At 45.6% G+C, this 17,045-nt stretch overlaps 1 protein-coding gene across 1 annotated transcript in view; it reads left to right on the top strand.

Annotated features, from left to right (window-relative positions):
- Positions 1-17,045, top strand: part of CACNA2D3 (calcium voltage-gated channel auxiliary subunit alpha2delta 3) — a 636,447-nt gene that overhangs the window by 563,260 nt on the left and 56,142 nt on the right. The window lies entirely within an intron of this gene.

Below are 17,045 nucleotides of genomic sequence, written 5' to 3'. Positions count from 1 at the left end.
GGTATCTTTTTTGCTAACCAATAAATAGAATACCTACATGCTAGAGGTTTGGGTTTTCTCCCATGGAGGCATATAGACTTCACAGAGAGGTTCAATGTTTGGGAAATGCTTTTATAGACCAGAAAAAACAGCTGCTGATTTGTTGCACCATGTAATTCTGTCCATGTGTAATTCTGGATCAGTGGTTAGCATTGCACTGCAGCACTTGGTTCTTTGAGAGGAGTGTGAAAGGAGACTTTCATTGTTTTCTTTTTTAGATAGATAGATAGATAGATAGATAGATAGATAGATAGATAGATAGATAGATGGATGCAAACAGCAACAGGCCGCAGCACTCCAACATATGGTAAAAAAGGGGTTTATTCCATCAAGCAGGTGCAAATACAAAAAGCTACGTTTTAACTCTCTCCCAGAGTTTTTCTCAAGCATTGTTGGAGCTTCCAGTGTTGTAATTCATAGGGCTAATCCATTAGCATAGAAAATTATCCCAATGTGATATGAGACATATAGTCAAAAGATATACATAGTAAATATCATACAAAAGTGCATAAAATATAATACAATAATCAGTATATTTTACCAAAGTGCAGTGCTAAATGTGGCTGTGGACATGATAAAAACTATAATAAGATAACATGAATATTAATAAAGCAGGAAGAGCCACTCACCCCTCTGTACATGATAGAAGAAAAAACTCAGAGCTCATAATGGCGTCCGGCATATCGGCTCAGCGTGATAACAAACATATGGCACATGTTCGGGGAAAGCTCGTCCCATCACACCCACTAGCCAACCAACCAAAATGGAGCGTTCATAGCAACCGAGCATCACCGTTTGGGCTATTCAGACAGAGTGCAAGAGTCTTTGCAAAGATTAAAACGGTGCACCATGCCGCGGACCGATGCACCAAATGTTGTGTGGATTGGAGGAGTGGCGTGAATCACCCGGAGCGGTCCGCAGCAGGGTGTACAGCTTTAATCTTCAGCTTCAGCTGTGTGGGCATGATGGGAATTAAGGGTTCCCCATCCCTGCTGTAGATAGATATATAGATAGATTATAGAAAATCCACAGCACTCTTAAGTAAACGGTAAAAAAATCTGTGAGTTATTTCTTTAAAGCATAGTGCAAAACATCAGGGCGCAACGTTTCAGCAGCATCTCGCCACCATTTTCAAGCATGGTGGCAAGATGCCGCTGAAACGTTGCGCCCTGTTGTTTTGCACTATGCTTTAAAGGAATAAATCACAGATTTTTTTCACCGTATACTCAAGAGTGCTGTGGATTCTCTATTATAGATAGATAGATAGATAGATAGATAGATAGATAGATAGATAGATAGATACTGTAAAACGATAAATAGAAAGATAGATAGATAGATAGATAGATAGATAGATAGATAGATAGATATGAGATAGATAGATAGATAGATACTGTAGATAGATAGATAGATAGATAGATAGATAGATAGATAGATATGAGATAGATAGATAGATAAATAAATAGATACTGTAGATAGATAGATAGATAGATATGAGATAGATAGATAGATAGATAGATAGATAGATAGATAGATAGATAGATAAATAAATAGATACTGTAGATAGATAGATAGATAGATAGATAGATAGATAGATAGATAGATAGATAGATAGATAGATATAAAGATAGATACTGTAGATAGATAGATACTGTAGATAGATACTGTAGATAGATAGATAGATAGATAGATAGATGCCCAGATTCTATGACATTTATTTCGGTTATCGTTGGGATATTTTTAATATTCTTTTAGGTTTTGCAGCACTCCTTTTGGTGACAGATTTTTGGAGGTCTTGTAATTAGACAGTAACTTGTCCTGACAATAAGACATCATTCAGTCCCTGGCGAGCCTGCAGTCTTCAGAGGTGGAAGTGACTGACACAGATTGTGTTCTCACTAGACGTGACCCAATTCTGCGGACAGGATTACTGATTACTGATTCTTGACAAGATCAGATCATATCAAGAAGTAAAATTTACTGAGGAACATTAAGTTGTACGACAACTAAAGCCCAGCGCACCTGATGGGCACGGAGCCATTGTGTAACAATTGCTCTTTTCCCCCCGGTCAGATGTAACACATTTGTTTTGGAACAGGAATTGATATTTCATCTTATTCAGGATTAAGAATTTTAACTATACACTCAAGTGTGTATATTTTAAAAAGAAGGAATATGTGAGAGTCTATGTGTATGACTGCAAATATTCATGTATTTATTCATACACATTCACACCATCCAGCCTTAACATTAAAACCAATGATATGTGAAGTAAAAAACATTAATACAAGATGTCAATGGCAAAAAAACAGCAACCAGTTAGTAAGGTGGTTGGATTTTACATGGGGTATAGAGGGCATCAGTATGTGCTAAAGGTGAAATACATGCCAGTGGGATGTTCTGGGCAATCGTCTGTAGGTTCTCATATTCACACGGATGTTACTGTGATATCCACCAAGAAAGATAGATGTATGACAGTGTTTATAGCGATTCCAGAGCCTGGACAGTAATATGTATGATATTGTGTACCTGCCATTTGAAAAAAACTTTTGACATATCATACAGACATGTCAAAAGTTTTGTTCAGTCCAGGTCCGAGTGTTCTGACCCGTACTGATCGGGAGAACGAGCAGGAAGATGCTTGCGCTTCCACGCATCCTCTTCCCACTTTGTATAAGACAAAAAGAGTCAGGCTCCATAGATTTACATTATGAGCCGTCTCTTTTTATCTAACAGAGAGCGAGAGTGGACAGCGAATGGTCAGGGTCTATGACATGTCAAAAGTAGAGATGAGCGAACCTGGAGCATGCTCGAGGCGATCCGAACCCGAACTTTCGGCATTTGATTAGCGGTGGCTGCTGAACTTGGATAAAGCCCTAAGGCTATGTGGAAAACATGGATATAGTCATTGGCTGTATCCATGTTTTCCAGACAACCTTAGAGCTTTATCCAACTTCAGCAGCCCCAGCTAATCAAATACCGAACGTTCTGGTTCGGATCAACTCGAACCGGAACCCGGTTCGCTCATCTCTAGTCAAAAGCTTTTTCAAACAACAGGTACACTTTAACCCCTTAACGACATTGGGCGTAAGTATACGCCCCCGCAGGGTGGGCTTTAACGCAAACGGGCGTATACTTAAGCCCGATGTTTCCCCGATCGCTGTGTGTTCACACACAGCGGTCGGGGAAGATGGCCTGCTATAATGTATAGCAGGCCATCTCTGCTCATCGGCACGGGGGGTGATTAACCCCTCCCGTGCCGACGATCGCTGCTATATGCTGATCAATACAGATCAGCATATAGCAGCTAAATTCAGCTTTCCGGGTCATCGGTGACCCGGTGACCCGGAAAGCAATGGCGATTGGTGCTGTCCGAGATAGCACCAATCGCAATTAGTGTCCTGGGGAAAGATGGCGCCGATGCCACCCCCACGATCGCCGTGATAGGCCGGCCAGTACCGGCCGGCCCATCATGGCGATCAAACTGTAAAAAAACAGTTTTGCCGGGTTCTGCACCCCTCAGCTAGGTAGCTGAGGGGTGCAGAACAGGTGTGTGTGTGCAGGTTTACCATACTCACCTGATCTGGGCATCCAGAGCGACGATCTGCGGTCTTCTTCGGGTCACTTCCGGGTTCAGTCGTCCAGCGTCGGAAATCTTCGGAGACGCTCGGGTCCTCAGGTTCGGCGGGCCATGGCAATCTCCGGCAGCGTTGCTCTACTGCCTCCTAGCGGCTGATCAGTGAATATCATTCACTGATCAGTTGCTTTGGGTTAAAAAGATTTTTTATTTTTTTTCCCCCCAATTTTTATTTTTTTATTTTTTTGTGCCCTAACGCCGCTGAGTGCTGATCAGCATCGCACATAAGTGCGCTGCTGATCAGCAACTCCTTTTTGGCGTAGGGGCGTTTTTCCCCCCCTATATCCTACCGCCACTGTCTGCTGATAAGTGCCGCACATAAGTGCAGCATTTATCAGCAGCTCCTTTCTTGGCGTAGGGATATTTTTTCTTACTGTCAAAAAAACACTACACTACACCACACTACATGGAATAAAGTTTTACACTACACTACATTACACATTTGCATACCCCATATACTAGTCCCCGTATAAAGATGGCCCCCAGGGTGTTTTCGGCGTCAGAGGCATACGTTATTATTGCCTCCGACACTGAAGCAGCCAGTGAGGATGAATGGGGGGATCCTTCGTTCCTCCATTCATCCTCATAGTCCTCATCATCCAGTGACGTGTCTGGGGGTAGCGTAGTGTACGCTGCCCCCCAGACACGTCTTTTCCGCCAGTACTGTCCCAATAAGAGATCACGGTATGGCGTGAAATTCTACAAACTCTGTGCGCGTACCTCAGGGTACACTTACAGATTTAGGCTGGGTTCACACTACGTATATTTCAGTCAGTATTGTGGTCCTCATATTGCAACTAAAATCAGGAGTGGATTAAAAACAAAGAAATGATCTGTTCACACAATGTTGAAATTGAGTGGATGGCCGCCATTTAATGGCAAATATTTGCTGTTATTTTAAAACAACGGCTGTTGTATTGAAATAATGGCAGTTATTTACTGTTATATGGCGGCCATCCACTCAATTTCAACATTGTGTGAACAGATCATTTCTTTGTTTTTAATCCACTCCTGGTTTTGGTTGCAATATGAGGACCACAATACTGACTGAAATATACGTAGTGTGAACCCAGCCTTAGGGTATGTGCACACTGCGGAATGGCGAAGGATAACCCTTTGTGCATTTCGCAGCTGGCACCCGCCGGCGGACTGATGGAGGCGCGCGTCTCCGCCCGTGTCATAGATTCCATTCTATGCACGGGCGGATTCCGTTGTCCGTCCAAAGAATTAACACGTTCATTCTTTGGACAGAGGGCGGTATCCGCCCGTGCATAGAATGGAGTCTATGACACGGACGGAGACGCGCGCCTGCATCAGTCCGCCGGTGGGTGCCAGCTGCGGAATGCACAAAGGGTTATCCTTCGCCATTCTGCAGTGTGCACTTACCCTTAGAGTGTATGAAGGAAGGGACACCTGAATCCAGCCCCCAGATGCCCCCCCCCATCCTCGGAGTTAGTGGGAAGATCGTTCGGGAACTGATCTTCCAACTGCTAGATAAAGGTTACCACCTGTACGGGGATAACTTTTATACCAGCACCCTCTCTTCCGGTCCCTCGCTGCCCGAGCTACTGTAGCTTGCGGCACGATCCGAAAATATCAGAAGCAGTAATAAAGCCCTAATATTTAGCAGCCATGGAGCGGACCCAGCGCTTCTGGATATGAAGGACCCCATATCGCACCAGGGCAACATTTTCCAGGTGACGTCCCCCACACTGGAAAACAGGAGACCCCAGAAGAAGTGCAGAGTGTGGCGTAACAGGGGGATCAGGAAGGACACCATTTTCCAGTGTGACACCTGTTCTGATCACCACGGCCTCTCCGGAAGAAGAAGAGAAGGGGGGGGGTGTCATGATCAAAACCTTTAAATATGTTAAAGGACTAAATGAGGTTAAGGAGGGAAGTGTTTTTAATTTAAAAAAAAAACTGAACTCTAGAACGAAAGGACACAGTGAGAGATTAGTTGGGTGAAAGATCAGAAGCAACATGAGAAAATTCTGTATTATTTTACTCAAAGAGTAGTAGATGCCAAGGACAAACTTCCAGCATATGTGGTAGGTAAATCTACAATAACAGAATTTAAACCTGTTTGGCATAAACATGTATCTAACAAGGAAATATTGAACAGCAATCTTCTATGTTTCTATCGCCAGCCAGAATAATCCAGGCAACACTAGTTCACCACTTCCTTCTTAGTGCAGGGCCCGAGTGATGCATTGTCAAGGATGTGATCAGTTGTCATGGCAACTGGAGGCCTTGTCTAGGCCTCCATACCTCCTGTGACAAATCAGCTAGTACAGCCTCTCATAGTCTGCTTATACTAGCAGGGCGGACTAAAATATGTTAATAAAAAATGCAATATACAGCCCCATATGCCTGTAGACCCATAGAGATAAGTGGAAAACTTCTGGTTAACTTCATCCATGCCTTGGGGAAGCTTACTGCACATGCATACAGCTCTCATAAGCCAATATAGCCCATGTTGCCTTTAGGTTTTGTAAAATTGCATTGGTCCAAATGATCAGACCATGGCATTAACCAACAGATGCAGGAACTTGTCTAAATGGGGCATATTTCAGAAAGAAATTAGGATTTTCTCTACCATAGAAAGCGATGACATTGTGCTAGGATATGTCATCACTTACTGATCTGTGAAGGGCAAATATGAAGCAACAATGGGATTAATACATAGGGCCGATGGTGACCAGTCAGGTGACCTTTTTTTTATTATCAAATATTATTATTATATATTATAGTAGGGTTTGTGAATAGGCCAGTACAGTAGGCCAGTACATGTTGTTGGGATATTCCAGCGGTGATCTTCTCACACAACCGAATGTTGCCAAATAATCCTTCTTTATCTCTTGCCAAAGGTTTTCCTCTTTTTTTGCATTCTTATGTTCCCACTGATAAATGATGTGGAAATACTGGTGTTTAATAACACGCTCTGCTCTTTCCGTGTACTTTATGCTAGATCATTATTACAAGAGGAACATCTCAAGTTTAATCTTGTAGCCGTAACATTCTGTTGACAGCAATTATGTTTTTCATGATCATAAAATTGACATTTACAGACAACACTTTATTGAGTATTTATAAGATACAGGACAGATAGAGCAGTAACAATCCAAAGAACAGTAAAGAAGGCCTTTGATATGGTGAAGGTCTTTGAAGAAGATGATAAGGTTTCTCCTCCCATGTAATAAATGCGCTCATAAATGCCCTTGTTATTGGTTCCATGTTTTCTTTTCCTATTGTAGTTGTGATAGGAAGCCATTGTCAGACATTTTTTGAGTGACAGAACTAGTTTAGATCACCAAGTCGCCCATTTTTACACACAGACCCTTCTCTCCCTCTCTTTGTTAGCCTTTTTTATGTTACAGTACTGTATTTCTAAAGTCATGACTTTGTGCTTAATTTGCCTACATGAGGATAAGGCACTTCAAAGGAAACCATACACTTTATACTTTTGGCTGGTTTGGCTGTCTTTATAAAGTTTATGGAGATACCTGACACTTCACCGACAGATGATGTCAGGGGGGATAGGTGTCAGGTGCAGGGGCGGGCTGGGCCGGGGGGCAAGGGGGCATGTGCCCCCCGGGCTGGTCTTCCCCACCAATTAGTGGGCCGCGACCCGTGGCCGACCCTCTGCTATAATTGAGACTGAAAGAATAGCGCGGCCGGCCGCCGCGCTATTCCCTCAGTCTCTTTCAGGCCGCCTGATCCCCCCCAGTAGCCGCAGACGTGCCGCGCGCAGGCACGTCTGCAGGCACCTACATCAGGTCCCCAGCGGTGACGTCACTTCCCTGACGCGCCGCTGAGGACCTGAGAACGGAGAGAGGAGCCGCCTTGCTGCAGCAGCAGGGAGAAGCTGCTGCAGACTGAAGATCCGGCCCGAGGAGAGGTGAGTTGTTTATCTTATTTTTTTTTTTAAACCCCTTCAGGGAGGATGCTTAGGGGGGCTGTTTTATGAGGGAGGATGCACAGGGGGGCTATTCTATTAGGGGGGGATGCACAGGGGGGCTATTCTATTAGGGGGGATGCACAGGGGGGCTATTCTATTAGGGGGGATGCACAGGGGGGCTATTCTATGAGGGGGATGCACAGGGGGGCTATTCTATTAGGGAGGATGCACAGGGGGGCTATTCTATTAGGGGGGATGCAGAGGGGGCTATTCTATTAGGGAGGATGCACAGGGGGGCTATTCTATTAGGGGGGATGCAGAGGGGGCTATTCTATGAGGGAGGATGCACAGGGGGCTATTCTATTAGGGGGGATGCACAGGGGGGCTATTATATTAGGGGGGATGCACAGGGGGCTATTCTATGAGGGGGGATGCACAGGGGGGCTATTCTATGAGGGGGGATGCACAGGGGGGCTATTCTATGAGGGGGGATGCACAGGGGGGCTATTCTATTAGGGAGGATGCACAGGGGGCTATTCTATTAGGGGGGATGCACAGGGGGCTATTCTATTAGGGGGGGATGCACAGGGGGGCTATTCTATTAGGGAGGATGCACAGGGGGCTATTCTATTAGGGGGGTTGCACAGGGGGGCTATTCTATGAGGGGGGATGCACAGGGGGGCTATTCTATGAGGGGGGATGCTTAGGGGGGCTGTTCTATGAGGGGGGATGCACAGGGGGGCTATTCTATTAGGGGGGATGCAGAGGGGGCTATTCTATGAGGGAGGATGCACAGGGGGGCTATTCTATTAGGGGGGATGCACAGGGGGGCTATTATATTAGGGGGGATGCACAGGGGGCTATTCTATGAGGGGGGATGCACAGGGGGGCTATTCTATGAGGGGGGATGCACAGGGGGGCTATTCTATTAGGGAGGATGCACAGGGGGCTATTCTATTAGGGGGGATGCACAGGGGGCTATTCTATTAGGGGGGATGCACAGGGGGGCTATTCTATTAGGGAGGATGCACAGGGGGCTATTCTATTAGGGGGGTTGCACAGGGGGGCTATTCTATGAGGGGGGATGCACAGGGGGGCTATTCTATGAGGGGGGATGCTTAGGGGGGCTGTTCTATGAGGGGGGATGCACAGGGGGGCTATTCTATGAGGGGGGATGCTTAGGGGGGCTATTCTATAAGGGAGAATGCACAGGGGGGCTATTCTATAAGGGAGAATGCACAGGGGGGCTATTCTATAAGGGGGATGCACAGGGGGGCTATTCTATATGGGGGGATGCACAGGGGGCTATTCTATATGGGGGGATGCATAGGGGGGCTATTCTATTAGGGGGGATGCACAGGGGGGCTATTCTATAAGGGAGAATGCACAGGGGGGCTATTCTATAAGGGGGGATGCACAGGGGGGCTATTCTATATGGGGGGATGCATAGGGGGGGCTATTCTATATGGGGGGGATGCATAGGGGGGCTATTCTATATGGGGGGATGCATAGGGGGGGCTATTCTATATGGGGGGGATGCCCAGGGGGGCTATTCTATAAGGGGGGATGCACAGGGGGGCTTTTCTATATGGGGGATGCACAGGGGGGCTATTCTATAAGGGAGAATGCACAGGGGGGCTATTCTATAAGGGGGGATGCACAGGGGGGCTATTCTATAAGGGGGGATGCACAGGGGGGGCTATTCTATAAGGGAGAATGCACAGGGGGGCTATTCTATAAGGGTGATGCACAGGGGGGCTATTCTATAAGGGTGATGCACAGGGGGGCTATTCTATAAGGGGGATGCACCGGGGGGCTTTTCTATAAGGGAGAATGCACAGGGGGGGGGGGGGGGGGGGGGCTATTCTATATGGGGGATGCACAGAGAGGCTTTTCTATATGGAGATATGTGCACGGGGGGGGGGGGGGGTATTCTATATGGAGGGATGTACAGCAGGGGGGCTATTCTATATGGGGGATGTACAGCAGGGGGGGCTTTTCTATATGGAGAGATGTGCAGCGGGGGGGGGGGGGGGGCATTCTATATGGAGGGATGTACAAATGAGGATGTTGCTGGAGCAAGAAGCCTAAAATGTCTGTCTGACAGATCCCGTGGAGAGAAGTCCTGGCCAGAGAAGCCTTCATGATGGCCGGAGCCAGATGGAGAAGAAAAGGAAAAGTGGACGTCTCTTCATGCAGAGAAGACGCCTACTGTGAGTCACTGAATGTAACTGCACTATAATAACTTATAAGGTCTTATAACTTATCAGGGGTCTCAAACTCCGTCCCTCCAAGTGTTGCAAAACTACAATTCCCATCATGCTTTATCTGTCCAGTCATGATGGGATTTGTAGTTTTGTAACAACTGGAGGGACGGAGTTTGACAAGTGTGCTCTATTGTCTGTGTTCTTATACCTGAGATAGATAGGAGATAGATAGATAGATAGGAGATAGATAGATAGATAGATAGATAGATAGATAGATAGATAGGAGATAGATAGGAGATAGATAGATAGATAGGAGATAGATAGATAGATAGTAGGAAGTGGCTATCTAGCAGCTCATTATGTATCTTCGATTACACATGATATCTCGACCAGCAGACACATTTTAATAATGAGAACCTTCTATGGCAGGGGTCTCAAACTCGCGGCCCTCCAGCTGTTGCAAAACTACAATTCTCATCATGCCTGGGACAGCCAAAGCAAAGCTTTGGCTGTCCCAGGCATGATGGGAATTGTAGTTTTGCAACAGCTGGAGGGCCGCGAGTTTGAGACCCATGTTCTATGGGGATGATCCTGGTATTTGTACAGTGGATGTTAGTTAGTAATGGCGGCGGTGGTGAAGGGGTTGTGATATTTGTTTCTTTTATACTGGTATTATTGGTCTGGGTATACTGGATCTCAGTTATGGTGTGGTGGTATTAGTTAGTATGGGGTGGTAATGGTTGTGGTCACAGTGATAATATATGTTTCTTATATACTGGTGTATTTGATTTGGTCAGTAACGGTATATAACTGTATCAGTTCTGTTCTGGGGTCACATCCACATACTGAGCCCCCACAGAACTCTGTATACTGATCTCTCACAAAGCCTCCAGTATACAATACACCAAGAATCCTCCAAGTACAACAGCTGCAAACACTACAACTTCCAGCATTTACTGACAGTCTGCAGCCCTCAGGATATGCTGGGAGTTGTAGTACCTCCTCTGATAACAGCTGGTGCTGTAGAGATTCAGGGCTGATGGTTGTAACATGATAAGAGAACCAGAAGGGCAATGTAAATGATTACAGCACTGATAACAGGGTCACCAGGTACACAGCATGGTACCTTAACCCTTGTGCATTCACACAGACAGATTTAGCTGACAGATTTTTGAAGCCAAAGCCAGGAATGGAGTTGAAAAGAGGAGAAATCTCAGTTTTTCCCTTTATTACCTGTTCTCTGCTTATAGTCTGTTCCTGGCTTTGGCTTCAAACATCTGTCAGATAAATCTCTCTGTGTAAAGGCCCCCTAAGGTACTATGCTGTGCACCTGAGCTAGGTTCCCTTTAATCCAATAGATATATATCCTGGGATAGCTCTCATTACATACTATATAGCATGTGAGAGACCACTAGGTTTAAAGAAGTACTCAGGGGCTTGAGACATTTCATCCGGAGGTGAGACAATTACAAGGGCTTTTCGTGGCTGGGAACACTGGCCACAATACTATAATTCTGTGGCGCATGTGGTATCTTCCTTTCCCGCACTTATTTGGGGAGGGTAATACCAGGTAAGGGCCAGAGTGGTCCTTAAAGGATGGGCCGCTAGCCTGCCAGTCAAGGGCCAGTGCCGTGTGCTTGCCCCCCAGGCTAAAATCTGCCAGCCAGCCCCTGGTCAGGTGTGATAGAAAATCCTTGAGTGACCCCTTTGTTCTCAGAGACATAAGCCACAGCCAGAGAAGTCTGGCTGCACCTTACCTCTCCAGTTGTTAGGGCCACGGCGGCGTCCCGTGCTTCGGACCGCCGCCGCACCCTCTCTCCCGCATCTGCAGCAGCCGGTGTCCTTAGGCAGGGACCCGGCGCTGCTGTTGCTTCGGCCCTGGGGGGCGCCTCACCTCACCGCGCTCCTATCTGTCGCTGTGCCGGCCGGCGCGCACGTCCCCGCCTCCTAGGGTGTACACGCTCCGGCTGTCTCAGATTTAAAGGCGCAGTGCCCTCCTAATTGGCCTGTATGTCTATCACTCCCCTATAAGTTCCAGCCCTGCCCCCTTCCAGGAGCCTCTACATGCTTCCCATAGCGTTTGGCCCAGCTCCCTGTTGTTCCTGATTCCTGTCCGCTACCTGGTCCCTAGTCCTTGTTCCTGATTCCTGTTCGCTACCTGGTCCCCACTCCTTGTTCCTGGTTCCTGTCCGCTACCTGGTCCCTAGTCCTTGTTCCTGATTCCTGTTCGCTACCTGGTCCCTAGTCCTTGTTCCTGATTCCTGTCCGCTACCTGGTCCCTAGTCCTCGTTCCTGGTTCCTGCTCCTCTGTTACACTATTGCTCCTGTGTTCAGCCTGTCACCTGCGGTTACGCCTACAGACCTCTGCCAGCACCATCTCCTGCCTACTGCTCCTGCCACGCCTCGCCTGCCATCACTAGCAACCAAGCCAGGGGTAGCGACCTGGTCGCCTGCTGCAGCAAGTCCATCCCGCCTTGCGGCGGGCTCTGGTGAAAACCAGCGGCCCCTTAGACTCCGCTCCCTGGTGAGGTTAGTGCCATCGCTAGTGACGGTCCAGTGGATCCACTACTCCAGGCGTTACACCAGTTCCCATAGAGAGCACAAGAGCCTTTGGCCATGGCGAATGTTCTTGTGTATGGGGAAGATGCTGAGCCTGTAGGATGGCAATCAGTCAACGAACAAGAAATCTCTTATTTATTGGCAGATCATTAAAATAATTTGTCCTCACCAACACATCTTCTTGTATTATGGACTGAACGGGCTGCACAAACAATGCAGCGAGTGATTAAGCCTTGTAAAAGTTCTGCAAGTGAGCGCTGATCTCTCCAATCAGAATTTGTTTGTGTTGCTACATCAGGCCATATCAATGGGTGCTTTCTAGAGATAAGTGAACCTCAGGCACACTCACAGACTGAATACAGTAGAGTCACCATCTGGCTCCAGTGTTGTTGTACTGCCTACAAGTCCATATCTAAAGTCAGCATTCAGTATAGATGTCCTAGCATCTCATGACAGCCAGCTTTTATTTTAGTGGCATACCTCAAAAAGAAATTGTGGGAAAAAATGGAAATCCACTTGAAATGTATGCAAGGTACTAGAAACAAGCAACACAAATATAAAAAGTCCTGCGAAATATATAATTTTGTTGATGAGTAATGTTGTCATCACTTCTATTCACAGAGGACTGATGTCATTCTCATAAAATATAACTTAACATTTAGACTGCGGTGTTGTCACATTTGTCACATGACTCATTCTGAGAAGTTCCTAGAGGTTTAGTGTACATAAGTCGTCTAAGGATCCCAGCAAAGAAGAACCTTTTACTGCCAGAGAAACTTGTGCATAAAAAGTAATGATGCCTCATCATACCATGCACTGAAAAAAACAGTTTCTAATTTGATCTGCTACTGGTATAAGACCTTGTTCACATATGTTGGCTTTGACACGGATTGTATAGCAAAATCCACATCAGATCTAATATTCAATCCAATGGGAATAGGGAGTCATTCACATTCACAAAAATATACATATACCGTAAAGTGAATATAGGGCAATAAGAAATATAAATTAAAAAAAAAAACTGAATAGACCAGAATGTGAGAGAAAATAAAAAATGTATACATACAATGAAATTTAATTTTTGGGTAAATTCTCAATTCTTTTTTATTTCATTAATTTGTAATTAATTGAATTCAATGTTTATATATCCTCATTCTTTTTCATGGGGTCTTTTCCCACTTTTTTTTTTTTTTTGCTGCAGCTGATATCCCTAAATATAGCAAGGTTTCTGGATCCCGTAAGTGATCATATTGTCAGCGAGAATACTTGTAAGACCCCAAATATTTACTCAAGACATAGAGGAAATGTCAAACATGGAGGAAAAGGACTTGCCAAAGCATTTCTTTTCCAGTGTCAACACAGCGTTTATTATTACATTAAAGAAGAATGACCCTCCCCCCCCCGCCATCCTCCCCCTTTCAGGACTAAGCAGATAATTTAGCCATTTACAAGTAATATCCAATCATGACTGTACTGGTGCGACAATAGAGATTCATTCATGGATTCATTCTGTGACATTGCAGCTCAACGGAAACTCAATCTCCCCATTTATGTTTTCGAACCAATTATTAGCGGGACTTGGGAAGTTTTTTTTAGCCAAAGGGCAGTAACTCAGACAGTCACTAATAAACAATTCAAATCTTGGTGGTCTTCTTGATTTCTGAGCTCCTCCTGTAAAAATTAAGAGAAACGTGATCTCCTGGGCTGAAAACAATAGTTCTTTCATAAAACATTCAAAAAGATTGAGTCTTTCTTCCCTTGAAATGAGTGATTTTGTGTGATTTCTCTGGAAGGAGTTATATTATTTTGCTTCTCCTACCCTTCACTGTCATGCTCACTATGGCATTTCCGTTTGGCATGGCGCACAGAGCAATACATTTATACATAAACATGCACCACCAGACATATGTATAAATACCTTGATTAAAACAAACATTTATGCTCTACAATGATGGAAGCCAAATTAGAAAGGACCTCTTCTACGTCTCATGAATGGAGTGCCTACAGAGTTGGCTGCGAAACCCTCTATGAAATCCTGATGTGACTGATGTAAGCACTTCAGATGTTCTCCAAGAAAATACTCCATTGATTGACTTCTTAGAAATAGACCTTGTCTGGGAATTATTCGGTGGCAGCTCAAACAGATATTCCCAGCTGTTTTCACTGACCTTTTAGTACACAGAAAAACCTTTTGATCAGTTTTAAAGCTAGACTGGTTTTTAAAGGGATTGTCCACTTCAGACAATTGCTTTTCACATGGAGTAGCCTCATTTGCACGCGGCAGTAGAACCTTCTAATAGAAATGTCTATCATTACTTTATGGGTATGTTCACACACTGTCAAAATGACAAATAACGACAAATTAAATGACAAATTGGTTTATAACTTGTTGTTAAATAAGGCTCATCCAATAAAACCAGCTGGCGTTTAGACTGTGTGAACATAGCCTGAGGGCAATAAATAAAATTGTGTGCATCAGGATTTTTATACAGTTTTATTCATACCAAATTTGAACAAGATGGACACTGTTCTCAACAAAGGGATGTGGCTTGAGGAAAGGTGGGCGTGGCTTTGCATAAAAATAAAGCAATGTTCACACGTAGAAAATAGTACCAAAAATACAGACGTAATAATGTAATAATGTGCTCTGTTGAAGACTATGGGAGACTAACATGCTTATTATTTACAACCTCTTTTTCTTTTCTTCTTTAACCCCTTAACGACTGCGGGCATAAATGTACGCCCCCGAAGTCCGTGCCTTAACGCAAACGGGCGTACATCTACGCCCGCGGTTTCCCCGATCGGGGAAGATGGCCTGCTATAATGTATAGCAGGCCATCATAGCTTGTTGGCACGGGGAGTGGTTAACCCCTCCCGTACCGACGATCGCCGCTATTGGCTGATCAATCCAGATCAGCCAATAGTGGCAATCTGCAGCTTTCCGGGTCATCGGTAGCTATAGGGTTGTAGAAAGGTTTTTTTTTTTCCTTACCCCCCCCCCCCCCCCCGCACCCTATCGCCTCTGAGTGCTGATCAGCATCGCACGTAAGTGCGCTGCTAATGAGCAACTCCTCCTTTTTGGCGTAGGGTGTTTTTTTTCCTATATCCTACTGCCACGGTCATAAGTGCGGCATTTATCAGCAACACCATTTTTGGCATAGGTTTATTTTTTTAATACTTAATGTAAAAAAACAATGTAAAAATCCCCTTATAAAGATGGCCCCCAGGGTGTTTTTGGTGGAGGACGCATACGCCATTATTGCCTCCGACACCAAAACAGCCAGTGAGGATGAATGGGGGGATTCTTTTTTCCTCCATTCATCCTCTTCATCCAGTGACGTGTCTGGGGGTAGCATAGTGTACGCTGCCCCCCAGACACGTCTTTTCTGCCAGTACCATCTCAATTAGAAATCACAGTATGACGTGAAATTCTACAAAATCTGTGAGAGTGCCTCAGGGTACACTTACAGATTTAGGGTACGTGCACACTGCAGAATGGCGAAGGATAACCCTTTGTGCATTCCGCAGCTGGCACCCGCCGGCGGACTGATGCGGGCGCGCACGTCTCCGCACATGTCATAGACTCCATTTTATGCATGGGCAAATTCCATCGTCCATCCAAAGAATGAACGTGTTCATTCTTTGGACAGAGGGCGAAATCTGCCCGTGCTTAGGATGGAGTCTAAAACACGGACGGAGACGCGCACCTGCATCAGTCCGCCGGCAGGTGCCAGCTATGGAATGCACAAAGGGTTATCCTTTGCCCGCCATTCCGCAGTGTGCACATACCCTTAGAGTGTATGAAGGAAGGGACACCCGAATCCAGCCCCCAGATGCCCCCCCCCCACCCATCCTCGGAGTTAGTGGGAAGATCGTTTGGGAACTGATCTTTCCACTGCTGGATAAAGGTTACTACCTGCACGGGGGTAACTTTTATACCAGCACCCCCTTTTCCGGTCCGAGCTACTGTAGCTTGCGGAACGATCCGAAAATATCAGAAGCAGTTAAAAAGCCCTAATATTTAGCAGCCATGGAGCGGACCCAGCGCTTCGGGATATTAAGGACCCCGTATCGAACCAGGGCTACATTTTCCAGGTGATGTCCCCCACACTGGAAAACAGGAGACCCCAGAAGAAGTGCAGAATGTGTCGTAACAGGGGGATCAGGAGGGACACCATTTTCCAGTGTGACACCTGTCCTGATCACCCCGGCCTCTGCATACTGGATCGCTTCAAGGCGTACCACACGTCATTGGAGTTCTACATTCTCTAAATTCCTTCCCTCTTTCTTATTTCAGGGGTCACATTGATGCAGGGATTATTCTGATTGCCATTATGGAGTCAGGTAGGAATTTTTTCCCTGTGATGAGGCTACTGTTGTCTGCCTTATGAGGGTTTTTTGCCTTCCTCTGGATCAACACAGGTTGAATTTAATGGACACCTGTCATTTTCAACCTTATAAACTAATAATTGGCCTAATACCCCCAAATAAATTAAAAATTGTCCCTTTTCCCCAGCTAAATAGGTATGGCCCTCATTCCCATTTGAGACTTGCCATGATGCAATTACAAAGCCTCTGTGCTGCCAGGACAGTAGAAACCCTCCACAAGTGACCCCATTCTGGAAACTACACCCCATAAGGAATCTAACAAGGGGTGCAGGGGGGATATGGCCCCCTGGTGACGGACTCATTTGTGCCTTGAAAA

This window comes from Dendropsophus ebraccatus, chromosome 4 (genome assembly GCF_027789765.1).
Source record: "Dendropsophus ebraccatus isolate aDenEbr1 chromosome 4, aDenEbr1.pat, whole genome shotgun sequence".
In the NCBI taxonomy this organism is placed as follows: domain Eukaryota; kingdom Metazoa; phylum Chordata; class Amphibia; order Anura; family Hylidae; genus Dendropsophus; species Dendropsophus ebraccatus.
The sequence above is the reverse complement of the archived record's forward strand: the minus strand, read 5'-3'. Positions and strand labels throughout refer to the sequence as shown.